Below are 16039 nucleotides of genomic sequence, written 5' to 3' on the forward strand. Positions count from 1 at the left end.
GGATTGGATCCCAGTCCCCGCCAGTATCACTGAAACACTCTAGCCACTACACCATACTGGCCCACCACACTTCTTTACAGAAGTGATGTAATTATTTTCGTTTATAATTTGTGAAAAGGGGACCCACTAAAGAACGTGTACAGAAAGACTAAGACTTGAATGCTTCATTTTAAGCCACACTCTGCGTAATATAAAATAGCATTGCTAAGGAGTGCCATATGACATTCATTAATTATAGTGAAGGTATAATTCATCTGTAAAAGGACCTTGGTGTAAGGTATTTCCAGGGGACTACTAAATGGCTTTAAGTACTGGCCTTTGGTTCTCCCTCAGCCAACCATTCATCTTGGTCACTCGTTGTAAGCTTCAGAAAGTCATTTGCTTTCTGTTACAGTTCTTGAATAATTGCTTTAGTACTGTTTGAAGACACATTGAGATGATTTGCTCAGTTGCTTGATGGATTTGAGCAAAGGCAAGACTACATTAGAATGGAAGTATTAAGGAAGGAACTATTTTAATAAGGCACACCTGCATACTTGTTCATGTTCTTGAAATTCTGTAATCATAGGGCAAATGTGTCTTCACATGGTTAGCTAGGAGGTGGGTGCAGGATATTGCAGATTTCTTGAATCATCTTTCATGTGACATATTGGCATTTGATTAATGAGTCAATATAGCATCTGAAGTAGTCTCTGAGGTTGTATTGGGTTCAGTTCTGGCCAACTAAAATTACTTTCATGTAAAAATGTATTTCCAAACCACAAAAATTATGTGATCCCATAACCCTTACTTGGAAGTGAATCTTACCACAATGGAAATTACTTCTGAATAAACTGAATAAAAAGTCAAACTTGACTGTGCAACTGAACAACAAACAAAATTTGAATCGTATCAGAGGAAGATAAACAGTCTTTAACTGCCTTGAGAGAAGCCATCAATATGGACAGTTTTTTGCCATTAAACATGCCTTAATCTAATGATTTGCAATTTGCTGATAGTAATTTTAATCTTTAATGGATTCTTTTCTCTGTCACTGTCTGTGATTCTTTAGCCTAATATAAACAAATACAAGTAGCTTTTATGAATCATTACCAAATATCAGAGAAATCCCAAGATTTTGAAATGAAAGCTCTTTCTATGGTGCAACAACCTTTTCTGTTAACAAAAATGATTAGATTTATAACTATTATTTCACTGTGACAGCATGTCCAGGTCAGACAATGTTTCACTTGGCAATGGCACAATAACAGGCTTTCTTAAATTAATATTAATAGTCTTGTCTGAAATCGACAGATTCTATGCATTCATTGTTCTTGGCAGCAGGGGGCAGTGAATTCACTGAGGAGAAGAGACATTTATGACTAGCCAGGAAACTATCCTGTTATGGTGGAATTGCAGCAACTGAAGTTAAGGCTCAGCTGGAATTTCACATTTGACAGGCAAAAGATTACTTTAAAGCTTTGCATTATTCAAGGGATCAAAAATACCTTTTGAAAACTGCCTGACTCTCTGATGTAAGGTGAATGGCTACATGAATGATCACTGGTTCAAATTCCATATAGAAAGCTGGGATATAAAACTTTGGAAAGGGGAAGTTGCTTTGTACATGCTTATTTTCACTAAATGAAAACAGGATTGCCTTCAGAAACATCTAACATGAGCTGTTCGGTTTTGTAATCTGACAGATAAGGATATATTGAAAATGTTGACCATGGCTTATGGCCATGACTGTATAGTGTGGAAACCAACGAAAACAGGCTGCAGGTTTGGGAGAGAAAATATTATGTCTTTTAACATAGTGGATATCTAGTTTCCGGAACAGCTCAAAATGTAGCATCCCAATTGCTGCTGCAATACAACAGCAGTGGGGCTTCCACATGGAAAGTTTCCTGGCAGTTCCTCTGCCCCAGTCCCCTGGCAGCGGCCATCCCCCACTTCCCACACCACCAGATCTTTTTCATGTTTTTTTTTTTAAATCAGCACGTTAACATTGCTACATTGATATAACACTATAGCCACATGTGTAACAGGTTCTCTGAATTTCCCGTTTTTATTTTTAAAAAGTAAACCAATAGCCCTTTTTATTATGGAGATGTACCTGTCACCTTATACCACAGGTCTCTCCCTGACTTTCACATCACCTACTGACTACTCCTTTTTTTAAGTGGAGCTGCAGGGGATTGACTCTGGGGCCTTCTGCATACAAAGCAGAGGCTTTTCCACTCAACCCCTCTCCAAGGCAGGGGATCAGCACAAGCAAGGAATGAAACCTGCAAGGTTAATTGACATGGTGGGTTTGGATAGATGGACTTCCTGTCTCTGCCGTCAGCAGAGCTTCATTGACGGATGAGGAAGAAGGGACAGATTCCACCCCTATTCCCCCTTCCGTGTGCAGCCCACAGACCCGCATGGCTATTACCCCGTACAGATCACACAACCCCAGGAAGCAACTTTCCCAGGGTTGGAAATGGCTGTGGGCGAGAGGGGAAAGTTGGGATGATCGGCAATACTTACACTGAATCCAACTCAATGTATTACAGTCACAAGAGAACACTGCGAAAAGTATTACAGACATGCAGATAAATATAGAGCTTGCTAACAGTTTTAAATGAGAGCCTGCCCCAGTTACCATGAAAGAACGGTTTTGTTGTAGGACTACAAACCAGTTCAAGAACCTCCTTAGAACCGACTTCCGGTTTATGGTGGCGCGCTGAGCAGACGCACCTCCCGGACCTCCTGGGGGTGAAGCTGCGCACCAGCAGAAAGGAGGGGGGCGAGACATCGCACCTCCCCAGGGGTCTGGCGAAAGGCTCCTAGCCAGGGGACTTCTGACAGGTCGCCTCTTTGCCAGTGCAATGCTGGGGAATCGAGGCACTTCTTCGTCCCAACAGTCCCTCTGCTGAGTGTCCAAACGGAACTAGTGATGCTGACCGGGACAAGCGCTGGAGATCGAGTGGCTAAAACGGAGGCTAAGCGAGGTTGGATGACCGAATATGAACGTGAGTCGGACTAAAGGGTATTCGCTAAGCTAAAAAGAAAGCTCCCCACCCCACGGACTAGAAAGCAAAGTGAGCAGGGGAGGGGCCCCTCCCATGCACATAAACTTAAAAGCGAGACGGGGGGAGCAGAAGTAAAAGCGGCGAAATCTGTTGGGAAAGACTTACCAAGGCGCGTATGAGCGCATATTCAGAGACTTTAAGAATTTTGGCGAAGGTAAACAATCTATAAAGATGGCAGAGAAGAGGACGGAGAAGGAGAAACTTTTAAAAGCGAAAGTAGCTGAGAGTCCACGACCAGAAGGAACCACCGAGTTGGCTAAAACAATGACAGAGTCCCTGCGCCCCCTGCTGGACCAGATGAATAACCTCAGGGAACAGCTGACAACAATGAATCAATGTATTACTACTCAGCAGACACAATTGAATGAGACTCTAAAAAGTGAAAGTGAAAGAAGTTGACGCCACGGCCCAAAAGGTGAAGAAAAAGGTACAAAAATTGGAAAAGAAGCAAGTTTCTACAGAAGAACAGCTTTTACAATTACAAATGGAGAAGGCAAACCTGGTCCTTCGTTTCCAAAGTGTCCCAGAGACTAAGTGGGAGGATCTGAAGCAAATGATGAATGAAGCACTGGCCCCAGTGCAGATCTGAAGGCAGAGTATCTTATGAGCAAAATGGATGTGGCCTATAGGTCCTATTCCGTATACATAAAGAAGAATAATCTGCCTGGGGAAATAGTAATGAGATTCTCGAAGAGGCACATGAGGGATTCTATCCTGAGAGCGACGGTGGGGACACTCTTGAAAATCGGGGACAGTACCATCAGGATTATGAAAGATATCCCATTTGAAATACGACAACGGAGAAAGAAATATAAAGATTTAATTCTTTTTCTTCAAACAAATGCAATTAGCTATCGGTGGCTATATTCAGAGGGCGTAACCTTCAAACTCCAGGACAAAAAAGAAAGGATTGACTCTGTTTCCAAAGCACGGGACTTTTTGAGAATCCAGTTAGGTAAGCCAGAGGAAGTAGATAAAGAGGAGAAGGACAGTAGGTCCAGTGGCGAGCTGGACTCAGGGTCTTCTGGAGAAGAATCTCCTTCTGAGAAAGGGGCGGCAGGCAAAACTCTATGGTAAAATTGCCCTCAAACCATGGAGTTTTGACCTCAGATCAGAGCATCCCTGTGCAATGTCCCCGATGTGATGATGTCACTTCCGCATGATGTCATCATGTTGGCAACATTGCACAGTGACGTTGCTGTTTGGGGGTAGGGTTTCTCCTGCCAGCCAGCTGGCTGCTGGCAGGCAAAAGCCTCCAAAACTGACAGACCTGGGGAATGGTTAACCTAGTGGCAGGCCTTGCTTCAAAGCTTATTTGTACAGGTATGCCACCAATTTGTATTCATATTACAGCCAGTGTGGTGTAGCGGTTAAGAGCGGCGTACTCTAATCTGGAGAACCAAGTTGGATTCCCCACTCCTCCTCATGAAGCCTGCTGGGTGAATGTGGGCCAGTCACAGTTCTCTTGGAACTCTCTCAGCCCCACCTGTCTCACAAGGCGCATGTTGTAGGGAGAGGAAGGGAAGGTGATTGTAAGCCACTTGGAGACTCCTTAGGGTAGAGAAAGGCAGGGTATAAAACATAATTCTTATTCTTATTCTTCTTCTGTTATATTACAAATCCTATCCTGAATGGCTATTTTCCAAGATGGCAGTTATATCCTACCTGCGCCCTACCATGAGTGTGCTAAGTACAGCGACACTAATACTTCTGCAATCTTGGAACAGTTCTTAGGCTAATACGTTCTTATATGTCACTGGCCTTTTGGGCCAAAGCCAGCATTGTTGAGGCATATTCAATTCATTGGCCATGATAACCCCACAAGACTTCTCAGACTCAGAAATGCTACTGCCTGGCCAGCTAACCTTCATACGGTACCTCTGCACTTAGCTTTCACTTTTCTTAAATTTGTGTGGTGCTCTTCTGTGAATTTAGGCAGAAATTAGAAAAGAATGCAACCCCCACCCCAGTTCAATACTGAAAGGAGACTTAAAAACAGGATAGATCATCCTTGCTTGCTCAGATATGTACAAGTGAATAACTAGAGAAGACCCCCAGTGCAATCTCTGATTGATATTTTTTGGCAGAGCAGCTCTCCCTGTGTGCCTCTATCTTCTAGCTCACACTTGATATGAAATCACACCACTGGCTTCCAAGGCTACATTTGGAAGAAGAAACAGATGATGTGCTCAGTTCTTGGAAGGTGGCTTGATTAGAATGAATAATCTTTAGCAAGCTATCTTGTTCTCCTAAAGGAAATGTGCCAGTTTGATTCAAGTAATAGGAATGGAAAGATGCTCTGGTTTTAATCACACGACCATGATCATGCAAAACAGCAATGCATTTATGCTTCTACATATGTTTGTGGTATCTTGTAATATATGAATGCGCTCACTTCTCAGCCAAAATAGACATGACAAAGATCATCGATCGCAGTCAGTATGTCAAAGTAACTTGTGTGAAATGAACATGCAGCCCCAATTCAGATCCAGGCCTCATGGTGAACAGAGAGGGGATTTAACCGTTCAGGCCCCACTCAGTTTGTTAATAAAAACTGGGCTCCCCCACCCTGTTATTTTATTTTGAGTGGGGAAAAGCAGGTTTTTAAAGGCATGAACCCTTCTGCAGGGAGGAGGAACGCATCAAAGATTTTCTGGTCCTTTCATATAAACTGTGTCAGAGCATGGCTGTTTATTACCTCCTTTGACTTCAGAGGCAATATATACGAGCTATGAGAGAGACCTCCGACACCCCCCTGACTCCCAGTGATCCTTTGCCTTTTGGCCGCCTGTGGGTGCCATCTCTCCAAAGTTCATGAGTGTCTGCCCCATTCCTCCCCTGCCTCCTCCCTCTCTCCTCTTTTTATCTCCTCCTTGGGGTTTGGCAACTGTGCCTAAAGCCTGCTTGCAACCTTCTGGGGCCTCATCCCATGCCACTGACTGGCAGCCCTTGCTCCCCCTTCCCAGGCAGGGCCTCTTAGCTGGCCCATGAATGGTGAGTGATGTCATGACAGTGACTGCAGCCTGACTCCCTTTGGGCATGCTGGCTTGCTTACTAGTAGCCTGTCCATGGCATGTTACTTGGCCTATGACTACTGCTCTCTGGGTCATCACAATGGTCTGAATGCTATACCTGGCAGTTGTGGCCAGCCTGACTGATGCAGTCTGCTTAGGGCCCTCCCTCTATTATCACCCTACTTCTTAGTCCAGGCCCCTCTCTCCCTCCAGATCTCAAATGGCCATGGCTCCTCCCAGGTACAGCAGGGCAGCGCCAAAGGACACGTTTTCTTCCTTTAAAATGCTGATAACAGAGCTCAGCAAGCCCAGTTTTAATAAATGAAATCAAGTGGAGCTGAAGGGATAAATCCCTTTTCTCCTCGCTGTATGGCCCCAATCCAGACCAGGGCTGCACGTGTGTACAATTTACCAGCTGAGATCATTTTGGCCCATATTTGGTGGCAAATTATGCTTTCTGAAAATAAACTACGGCTCTAAAAATTGGTTGTATTGGAAACATAACTAGCGGTAAAGCAGAACTAGCACATGAGAAGACTCCAAGGGAAACACCCAATGGCTTGAGATCTAAATATGTGCAAGCTGAGATTGACACATGTTTATAAAATGAATTCTCATAAACTCTCATGAGCCCTCTTTAAGGAAAACAGCATATTATAGAGAAAGGAAAGGACAAGAGAGGAATTGAAAGGGGAAAGAAAGCCACAGACCACCTTGGGTTTAATGATTACAAACAAATCTTGGGTGATATTTCTGTGCTCACTATTTTGTCCAGTTACAAGTATGGAATATTGGAAAGAGAAGGCAAAGAAGAGCCCATGTGGAACATCTGTGCAAGCTGTCTTTTGCCGGTTAGAATTCCTTGAAATTGATTTTTTACCATTGTTAAAATTCCTTGAAATGAATTTTCCCCCATTTATTTAAAATTATAGATGTATAATTAAATGCAAGATTTAGAAGTCAGGCATTCTAATTTCAGGATTACATTTGTTGTCATGAGCAGAGGCCTGGGCTTTGACCAGATTGATGGTGAGGGGAAGGGACACGGTTCTGGATCTGCTCACATTCATTTTCTGGCCAAAGTAAATCTGGCTGCAGGAGATCTCTGACTGGATCTAACCCTACTCCCTCTGTACCACCTTTGAGATTATTATTTTTTGTCCACAGAAGAAAACAAGAAACATTCAGGAACCCTATATGCCACACATTCAAGGGCTGAGCCCAGGCTGGCAGACTCTTGGGGATAAATTCTTGATAGAAATTAAATACACCTTTGAAAACTCAGCAGCAGATCTCAGCCAGTTTCTACTCAAGCATGCATGACAGTAGCAACATGCTAGCCCCTGTACAAAGCCATAGAGGACCAAAGGAAGTTTTTGATTCACAAATCCAGAAAATCCATGTTCAGATCCCCACTCTGTCATGGAAGCTTGCTGGACGACTTCGGGCCAGTCATACACACTCAGCCTAATATACCTCAAAAGGTTTGTTGTGATAATAAAATAGAGAAGGGAGACTATTGTAAGCCACTTGGAGTCCCCACTGGGAAGAAATGCAGGGCATAAATGAAGGAATACATTCATTCCCCTGTCAGCATGCAATTCTTTCCTTTGTATCCTCTTTTTTCTCATTCTTGTTTTCTCAGGCTTGTTTTCGGACTTTCTGAGAGCACTTAAGTGTATCATGATTGTCATTGTTCTTCATCTGTTAAAATGTTTAATAGATTTCGGAGTTTGGTTGTCAATACATATTGACAATTTGTTTTCACAGTTATTCCACCATGGTCCCTAGTTTACTCTCTGAAATCTGAAACAAGGCCTAAGAATTAAAAGTGATGTTAATGCAAGAAATGGTATGACATAAGCAGAAATATAATACAGTGAGAGCAAGATAAAAAACCTTCAGCAACAGTCCTTTTCCATAATTTCGCGGGGGGGGGGGGTGGGGGCTGGGCCAGGGGCATTGCTTTGCTAGGAGCAAGGGTGGCTCCCGGGGGAGGCTGAGCACCTTCCTGAAAATTTCGGCGGGGGCTGATGCCCCGCCGCCCCCACGAAGATTACGCCCCCACAAACAGTTCTGTTTTGCATGGTTTGAGAACACCCAAACTTGTGGGAGCCTTCTTGACCTCTTCAGGCAGGCCATTCCATAAGGCTCAGGGCACATCTCCCTTATATATAATAGCCGAATGGTGGTGGCACTTCTCTAGAACATTCCACACGCTCCAAAATTGGTTCGCGCCCTGGTGTGTCACTCAGAACCTGTCCCTATCCACTGGCTGCATTGTTTGAGTCTCGCCTCCAACATTCTAAACAGTTTGCTGTTCTGAGGTAAAATGTGTCCAGTCTCCAGGTGAGGGCTGGAGATCTCTCAGAATTACAACTGCTTTCCAGATGGCAGAGATCAGTTCCCCTGGAGAAAATGGTGGGCTCTGTATCCTTATATGCTGCTGAGGTGGCCCCCATATGACAGCCAATGTGACATAGCAGTCAGGGCTTCAGAGCACAGGAGAGGCTGCAGGTGTGTGGGGGGTGGAAAGCTGAAGAGTGAGAGGGAAATAAAGGTAGGTTGATTATTTGCTGGGAAGGAGATAGGGCTGCCAACTCCAGGTGGGAAATTCCTGGAGAGGGTGAGGTTTCAGGAGGTGTGGGACCTCGGACAGGTACAAAGCCATAGACTCCACCCTCCAAACCAACCATTCCCTTCTGGGAAACCATCATTGCCAATCTCCAGGTGAGGGCTGGAGAGCACTCAAAATTACAACTGTTCTTTAGGTAGCAGAGATCAGTTCCTCTGGAGAAAATGGTGAACTCAGTGTCATTATACCCTGCTGAGGTCGCCACAGCACATTGACACTGAGTGTCCAAGGCCGGGACACCTGCCCAGAGCCTCTTTCTAGAGGCCATTGTATTTATTTCCACAATGAACCTTTATCCTAGTTACAACAATAAAACAACAATTGCTTCTAAGTACATAGTATATAAGATAATAAAATCAGGTAGTTAAGGTATACAGGCAGTTGCTGATCTTGCCCATTTTCAGGATGGTACCATAGGTGGAAGGAGTGTAAAATAACTATATATCTATATCTATACACACACACACAACTAGTAAATTAAAAGTAGACACTTTAGCTGCAATTCAAAAGGCTGTAGATTCAACATGACATTTGAGAGTCATATCCCAAAACACCAGCTTATTTTACTCTGTGTCCATCTCATTCCCATACACCTAATTCCATCCCTGTGATCAATGGGACTGTCCAAGTAATATGTTCTGCAGCTCAAGCACTAAAATACTGTTAAATGCACAGATTGTATCTCCTTCCACCCATGCAAAGGATGGAAATGTTAAGATTTTTGTTACGCTGGGAAATAATTTTTTTGCAAACCGAATTGTTGGCTTTTATTTTTGGTCATAAAGAGCTATGGTAGGAAAACCGGTTGACCTGTAAACATGTACTGGGTGCGTACTCTACAAAACATTAGGAATATCTTACCTATGGATCATGGCAAAATGTAATATTGTGAACGAAACTTATTCAGATTATTAACCCTAACCCTAACCATGAGCCATGGATTATTAACCATGTGCTTTTTAAACTATGTTAATTATTTTTTGTGTTCTGTGAGAATGTGAGATTTCCCCCTATGTTTTAACAATTATTACATTTTGTTCTTTATTGAATCCCTGTTCTTCAAAACAGATTTCATAAAACACTTTCTTTACTGAGAAACCAGATCCCACCATTTACCATCTAGGTAGAAATAGCTCTTGAAAGGACACTTAAGTGTACTAGAAAGTCACACTTGCATATACCCAAATGCTATCTCGCCTTTTAAAATACATGTCAGTGAACTCTCATCCATTTTCTATGTGGAAAACACTGCAGTCTCAACCCAGCTAAAATTAATCCCACTGAAAGCAGAGAGACTTGAGTCTGTGGAGATGAGGTTGTTCTACTGCTTTTCAATGGGACCCCAAAGCGACCCAAATTAAAGGCATTTTCATGATTATGCAGCACATGCATAAAAATGCTGGCAACCATGGTGTCATGATCTGTGTAGGACTGGGAGACAGGGCCTAGGGTTGCCAAGTCAGAAGCGGCGCTGGAGCGGGGGGCTCCAGCGCTGCTTCGGGAGTGCGCGCCACTCAGATAGAGTTTTCCTTCGGATGACTGTGGCCCTGCCCCCAGCGTGCCTGGCGTGCCCGCGTCACTTCCGTGTGACATGCATGTCGTGTGCTTTGGGGGTGGGGTTCCCCCTGGGGCCTGATCCACCGGCGGCGGGGAATGGGCCTCTGGGGCGGGGTTTTCCCCACCCCCTGGGGGGACTTGGCAAGCCTAACGGGGCCTGGTGCGGCCTGGTCCCAGGAGAGACCTGCATGGCAGTGGAAAGCAGACAGCCTACAATCCCCACAATGCTTAGTGACGGTTGTAACCAATCAGTGTTCAGGGATTCTTTGAGGTGATTGTCACATACTTTGTGGGCAGTGGAAAATGGTGTTCTTTCCTCTCACAGAGCTAAACTGGTCTGTGTTCTTTTGCTCTTCTGTTGTTAGGCCTGTCTCTGGTAATGAACAGACTAGGGTTCCCAAGTACTTACCGTGATCTGGCGGGAAAAACATGCTCCCCCGGATGAACCATTTCTCCCTGTAACACAGCATGCCGTCACCAGGAAGTGACGCTGGGTGACGCTCTGGCAATGGGGCTCTCGATGGTACAATTGAGTTTCGAGCCCAATTGCCAGAGCATCACCCAGTGTCACTTCCTGGCAACGGCATGGTGCGGCGTGTCTGTTGTCCCCGCAGGAATGATCCTGCGAAGACATCTGTGTCCCCCGCCGAATCACGGTAAGTACTTGGGAAGGCTGGAACAGACCTTGACCCATTTAGTCTGACTCTTGGGAAACGTCAGGCTGGTGGGGGTGGAAAATCCTGTGCCTGTGAGAGGGCCCAAAGTAGTGGCTAGTCAGTAAAAGCCTGTTTGTGCCAGAAAGCACTGAAGAACATTCAAACCACACTCTGAAGCCATGTTGTTGTTCAGTTGCACAGATTAGTCCAACTCTTCATGACCCCATGGACCACATCACACCAGGCCCTCCTGTCTTCCACTGTCTTCTAGAGTTTGCTTAATTTCATGTTCGTTGTATCGATTACACTAACAATCTCATCCTTTGCTGTCCCCATCTTCTTTTACCTTCAATCTTTCCCAGCATCAGGGTCTTCTCTAGTGAGTGCTCCCTTCTCATTTCGTGGCCAAAGTATTTGAGCTTCAGCTTCAGTATCTGGCCTTCCAGGGAACAGTCAGGGTTGATTTCTTTTAGGATTGACTGATTTGATCTCCTTGCAGTCCAAGGGAATCTCAAGAGTCTTCTCCAACACCATAATTCGAAAGCATCTGTTCTTCGGCGCTCGGCCTTCCTTATGGTCCAGCTCTCGAAGCCATACATGACTACTGGGAATACCATTGCTTTGACCATACGGACTTTTGTTGGCAGGGTGATGTCTCTACTTTTTATCCTGCTGTTTAGGTTTGCCATCGCCTTCCTCCCAAGGGGCAGGCATCTTTTAATTTCATGGCCGCAGTCACCATCTGCAGTAATCTTAGATCCCAGGAATGTGAATTCTGTCAGTACTTCCATGACTTCCCCTTCTATTTGCCAAGGAGTGTTGGGGCCGGATGCCACGATCTTGGGGCGTGATCATACGCACAATTAGACTCGCCATAGGATTGAATGTCAGGCAGATTTAAAGGGTGCAATCAGACAACAACATCTGGGAAACGCCCCGCAGCCATCGGCAACCTGTTCTGCTCTGCCACAGAAGCGGAGTAAAAAGACACTGGGGAAAATCCTGTAGTAAATGGGTTGCGGCAGGCCATGGATAGACTTTCCTGTGTCGGACTGCTCCAGCATGCTCTCATGGAGTCGGGATGGTCTGATCAGGCCATCCCGACTCCGTGCCATTGTCCCTCCCCCCGTTCTCAGTATGCGCATCATCACAAACTCCATAGGGGGCCCTCAGTGCAGAGATGTGATTAATCAATCCCTCAGTTAAGCGCATCAGAAACAAACAGCAAAAAAACCAACCCCAACTCACCTGTGGTTGCGTCTGATCACGCAGTGGTGGGCTGTGCCCACAGCTTCCAAGGACTGTGTGATCGCACAACTCCAGGTCAAATTCCTCTGGAGGAAATAGCCTCACTCCCCTCCCCCCCCATTTTTAAGGCACGTGTGACCATAACCTTAGGTTTTTTGATGTTGAGTTTCAAACGCTCTCCTCTAGCTTTAATTTATGTGCCTTAGATATGTTCTTCCTTTGACTACCTGGAGACCTGTGCTGCCACTCTGTTCTTTGAAACCAACCTGCAAATAAATAAATCTTCTTTGTTCTTTGTATACAACTCCTGCCTCAGTGGTCTTTGTGTTCTACTTGCTCACCACAAAACTTATCTCATGGCAGCGAACCCAAAGCCACTTGCTACCCTAAGAGTATCTGGTAACTGAGAAGAAGGTTTACAATTTAAAACCAAACTTGTTCCCCCAAAGTCATAGGAGGCTGTGTGAGTCCCCTCAATGGGCAGAAATGGCCTGTCAAATGGAGCGACATGTGTATGGTGCTACCATGCCAGCCATATAATAGAAGCAGAAAACCAGAGCATGCTGATGCCAGTACGCCCTCCTGCCATCAACCTGCTGTCAACCACCACAAAGGGAGAAAGGGGTGTTATTATATAAATATATGTGAAATAAATACATTTGGGTTAACGTTAGTTTTTGTCCAGGCAACAGCTAGGGAAGACTCTATCCTGGGTCTAGCAAAACCTTCTTAGTTTGCACATCCGTGGATTTATTACACTTTGAAAATTAGAACCCAACAACAACAACAACACAACGTGGTAACTTTGAGGTAGCTCCTTTTTGCGCAAATAGTTCCCCATGTGAACTATGATTCTTGCCTCATACATAAGCTTTGGTACTGTATGACATCAAACTAATACTCAGGGATACATCTGATCAGCTGCAGGCCACTTGGCAAACATGGTATATCAGCAATAGCATTGTATTTTTTTCAACCTGGTGAGCGACAGCATGCAGGAGGGGGGTGGCACCCCAAAGCCAAGTATACTGGTGCAGCTGGCCTTCTTTATGATCTCATCCCGGGGGGTAGCCACCTACGGTTCAGGACAGGAACCTGAAGTGGGAAAGGCTTGCTTTTCATGACAAAACAAAACAGTAACCCTATACTCCTTCCTTTTTGCTTCCCTTTCATTTCAGAGGCCACACAGGTCTAACAGCACCTGAAAATGATTTAACGAATTCCTTAGATATTACAACCAAGTCTCAAGTTAAATTTGGGATCCAAACTGTGCCTCCTTTGTGTAATAAAAGGGGCCCAATCTGTCAGCTAGAGACTCGATTGTGGTGATGTGGTGGCTGGCATTAAAAAAAAATGTCACCAGAAACATGCCCTCATATGGTTATGTAAAGTTGCTCCATTTGTGGTGACTCCTGCAAAGTCTATCCTGGCTTCTGCAGATGCCCCTATCTCATTTAAAACAATACAGACGTAATTGCTGACAATTCATCAGCAGAATCGAAAAGGGCATGTAAGATATTGCAGCCCATTAGGACAGCATGTAATTACACGTTCAAGACGAATTGCTCTGCAGAACTAGGCACTGGGAACAACTATGGTTACCGTTGTACACTCAGGCTGAGAATACAGAACACAAGTGTGACTTATGAGTTGCAGATGCTGCATCTTAACATTACACTGATTCTGAATTGGTATTTGAGCAAAAAAACCAAAAAAGATCTTTATACCATATTGAGTTACTGCACCCTAGAGGGAAGTGTGTAATTTTTGGAAAGATTGTTGTGAATCACAATTATTTCATAGGGAAAAAGAAAACACATATCCATATGCTGCTAGTTGCTCATTTCTTTAATGCAAGTGAATATTTCATAAACAGTCCCTCAGCTTTTCTCTTGAATGAACTTATTTTTCTACTAAAGTGTTTTCCACCCCTGTCTCAGAATATACAATATAACTTATTCAGTTTTTCAAGAACCTCCTGCTCCCCTTTGCACAGTGTCTTTTGTGGCACGTGTTTCTTTTTAGGAAGGTAAGCCTTTTACAGTGATGAGGTGGTAAGTTCATTTAGGCATCCAGCTATGGTGAAGTTACATGAGAATGCTGGGAGTGTGTCTACATCATCCCCAACATGGCTTAGGCTGATATGAGCAGAATCCTGCCTTAGAACCGAGGAGGCTATTAACCATTTCACATGTTAAGATTCTCTGCAGAATCCCAAAACACAGATTTTTTTTTTGTTCTATTGCATTGCAATTTTTTGATTTTATGTATTTTTATGTATATTTTATGAATTTTATAAAATAGAGCTCCATAAGGTAGAAAGGGCACTAATAAATATTTTCAATTAAGGAAATAAAAATAGATTGACTCGCTGCTTATCTCTCCTTTATAATAAAGCAGTAGTGGGGACCAACGTTCTAAAATGCCCGCCTTTAGTGTTTGGCCGGAAGAACTGCCACTCAGAAGACACTGGTTGGGTTGACTGGCTGCTTTGTGCAGTCCCGCCCAGCATTTTAAGGTCTTTTGCATATGGAAGCTGATTGGACTTCACTCCATTCCACACCTCAAACTCCCCCCCCCAGCAAGGCAGTTGGAATTTTCAGTTACATATGGGAACTACTGTATTCTGAGGTAACATATGTCCTCACTCACAACACATCACTTCCCCTTTAAAAGAAACAAACCCAATAACACAATCACGCCACACCACAAAGAAGACAGATCACACCACAAGCAGAATACCACAAGGCAAAAAATGATAGGAAAAGGTGCCAGCACTTACCCCATTACTGCCACAGATGGTGTGCAGGTCCCAGGTTCATGTTTTAAAAGCTGCCTGGGGGACTATGGACCATTCACACACTTTCAACCTTAACATACCTCATAGGGTAGTTGTGCGAATCATACGGGGGAGAGGAGAATGATGTCAGCTGCTTTGGTTCCCACTGCAGGTAAAGACTGCCCTTTCCCTAGGCAGAGGCTGGGGGGGGGCGTGATGTAAAACTTAAGACAGACAGGCAGATAAAGGTTGGCTGATGGTTGCCTGGAAAGAACATAGGGTTGCCAACTCCAGGTTGGAAACTTCCAGGATATTTTAGGGATGAAGCCTGCTGAGGGTGGGGTCTGAGGAGGAGGAGGAAGAGGGGGACCTCAGACAGATACAATGCCATACTGCCCACACTCCAGACACAATCTCCAAGTGGGACCTGGAGATCTCCCACTGTTACAATTGATCTCCAGATGACACAGATCAGTTTCCCTGGAGAAAATGGCTGCTTTGGAGGGTAGACCCTATGACATTATACCTGCTGAGTCCTTCTGCCCCCCCGCCCAATGCTGCCCTCTACAGAATCCACCCCCCAAATCTCCAGGTATTTCCCTCCTTAGAGCTGGCAACCCTACATTCCCCTCAGTGCCTGTTGGTAGGCAACTAAGCTTGGTCCTGTCACCTACTTTGGCCTTTGGGAGAAAACACATTGGGGCCAGTCCTGATAGGGTTGCCAACTCCAGATGGGAAATACCTGGAGATTTGAGGGATGGAGCCTGAAGAGGGTGAGGTTTGAGGAGGGGTGGGACCTCATACAGGTACAATGCCATAGACTCCACCCACCAAACCAATCAGTCCCTCATAGGGAACCATTGTTGCCAATCTCCAGCTGAGGGCTGGAGAGCACTCAGACTTACAACTGCTCTGCAGAAAGGAGGGAATAAGTCAACTGAAGTCAAAGGGGCAGATAATGGTAGGTTGATGGTTAGCTGGGAAGGAGATGGGGTTGCCAACTCCCCCCTCCAAACCAGCCATTTTGTCCTGGGTAACAATTGCTGCCAATCTCCAGGTGAGGGCTACAGATCACTCACAATTACAACTGC

This window comes from Gekko japonicus, unplaced genomic scaffold (assembly GCF_001447785.1).
Source record: "Gekko japonicus isolate JY-2015 unplaced genomic scaffold, Gekko_japonicus_V1.1 scaffold264, whole genome shotgun sequence".
NCBI lineage: Eukaryota > Metazoa > Chordata > Lepidosauria > Squamata > Gekkonidae > Gekko > Gekko japonicus.